This window comes from Ammodytes marinus (assembly GCF_949987685.1).
Source record: "Ammodytes marinus genome assembly, chromosome: 1".
Taxonomy (NCBI): Eukaryota; Metazoa; Chordata; class Actinopteri; order Uranoscopiformes; family Ammodytidae; genus Ammodytes; species Ammodytes marinus.
In genome coordinates, this window is record NC_137230.1 from 35,137,588 (window position 1) to 35,140,087 (window position 2,500).

At 36.8% G+C, this 2,500-nt stretch overlaps 1 protein-coding gene across 1 annotated transcript in view; it reads right to left on the reverse strand.

Annotated features, from left to right (window-relative positions):
- The window catches only part of unc13c (unc-13 homolog C (C. elegans)), a gene marked incomplete at both ends in the record, with an annotated part of 302,817 nt that overhangs the window by 26,369 nt on the left and 273,948 nt on the right, over positions 1 to 2,500 (reverse strand). The gene's annotated exons all lie outside the window — the stretch shown is intronic.

Below are 2,500 nucleotides of genomic sequence, written 5' to 3' on the forward strand. Positions count from 1 at the left end.
TAAAGGCCCTACTGACGTCCTACTCATACTAAAAGCCATACTAACGTCCTACTCATACTAAAAGCCCTACTGACGTCCTAGTCATACTAAAAGCCCTACTGACGTCCTACTCATACTAAAAGCCCTACTGGCGTCCTTCTCATACTAAAAGCACTACTAATGTCCTACTTATACTAAAAGCCCTACTGACGTCCTACTCATACTAAAAGCCCTACTAACGTCCTACTCATACTAAAATCATCATTATAGCTATACTGCTTTCAAGGAAGTAAACATAAATAAATACAGGTTGAATTCATAACATTTCAAGCACAATTCCAAATCACATACTTGTTCTTTTTACTACACTACATACTAAAGTACAGAAGAGTTTAGGGGCCACAGGAGAGAGAAAAAAAAATCAGCTGAGGAATATTTTTTTTTCATTATGTCGAGAAATGTCAAGAATAAAAATGAATACTCCAAAATGCTATTGGAGTTAGTGGGGCATTTATGTATTTTCAGCATACTACAATTGACGTGCATGCATTGGGAAAATCTTATATATTTTTTCTGGCATACTAAATAGTAGGGAAGTATGGTGATTGGAACGCAGGGCAAGATACGCTCTCAGTTTTTGTGACTAACAACTTCTGAAATAATTTTATTGGGTTATTCAGTTTCCTGTTTATTTATCCAAAACAATGCGTTAGTCACGGCAACGCTTTGGGCTAAACTGTAGCTGTGCGCTGTCAGATAGTCACTAATCTGTTGATACACCGCTGCGCGCGTGTGTGTGTGTGTGTGTGTATGTGTGTTTGTGTGTGTGTGTGTGTGTGGGTGTGTGTGTGTGTGTGTGTGTCTGTGTCACTTTTAATATAACTGGCAAATGTACTACAGAAAAAAAAAATCTAACGGCTGTGTTGAAAAGTGTGTGTGTGTATGTGTGTATGTGTGTGTATGTGTGTGTGTGTGTGTGTGTGTGTGTGTGTGTGCATGTGTGTGTGTGTGTGTGCATGTGTGTGTGTGTCACTTTTAATAAAACTGGCAAATGTACTATAGAAAAAAATATATAATTTAGTCAAATACATTGTTTTTGAAAACCCGCTTACTAACGCATTCAGAGATGAAATTAATACGACAAGCGGTGACAAGAAAGCGCCGGAGAGAAACATTCAAGAGAGCCAGAGAAATGTGGGAGCAAGTTTTTTTATAGAGAAGGATTTTTATATATTCTACATGTATTAGATTTTGAGATATTGTTGCAAGAAACCATTTATAAAATTAATATTTCATGCAAAATTATGATCGCTCCTACTCGTCCATACTTCACCGTAGAAACTTCACTCAACGTTCTACATGTTCGTCTTGCTCAGGAGAAAAAATTCATAATTCAATTGTCACATCCCGGCTCAAAGGAAGGAAACAAGAGGAGACCACACAAGAAATTATAATTTATTTAACCAAGTTTAAATTAATCTAATAAATGGTGCGTGAATGTCAGTAGTCAGTAATGGGTGCGGTGTCTGTGTGAGTGAAGAGTGTATGGGGTGTGTAAAGCAGCACTAACTAACCCAAACCATAACCAACCAAACCAAACCATATACGTCAAGAGAGGGGAACCCAAGTGGCTGACTCCTGCAGCTTTTATAAATCAAATCAAATCAGTTTTATTTATATAGCCCAAAATCACAAATAAATTTGCCTCGGTGGGCTTTACATTTCATACAATATGATATATGATACAATATGATACAATATGACACCCTGCCCTTAGACCCTTAGCTCGGCTGAGAAAAAACTCCCAGTAAAAAACCCTTTACCGGGAATAAAAAATTGAAGAAATCTCAGGGAGAGTCGACAGAGTATATATAGCTCAGGAGAGCAGCCAGCATGGGTGTTGATGAGCAGCAACCAGCTCCTAGCAGCCTACCAATCAGGAGGTGCCAGGAGCTGTCATAAAATGTACAACTTCAAATATATTTAAGGTGTTTTAAACAAGACATCCTCAAATGGAATGAATTAGGAATAAGTTTTCTTCTTCTCACCCCTTTTCGAACAGGTAAAGCAAGTGTAAGACAGTTTATTTTCATTTGTGGTTTTCATTGTGTGTAAATATTACTTTATTGTAACTGTCCACTTGTTTAATTTATTTTATTGTTTATTATTGCTTTTTTGTCTTTTATTGTTTACTTGTTCGAAATAAAAACATTTTCAATTCAACTCAATTCAATGGGGGAATCGGATCACAATCGCAACTGTTGAACACTTTCATCGGTGTACCCAACCATCTCTGTGCAATTTTAAATGAACTATTGCTTCATCAAAAACAATCTGTTTCTAGGTAATTGAGGATACTATAACTCAAGTGTTGTTGCACTTGACGTTTGCTAGAATGGCTAGAAGAGTAGAGACAGTTAAAGAGGTATACAGTTAAACTCCAACCCTGTGTTAAAGACCTACTTCACCGGTTTGAATATGAAGGTGTATTGAATTCTGAGATCCTATGTAGTATAAATGT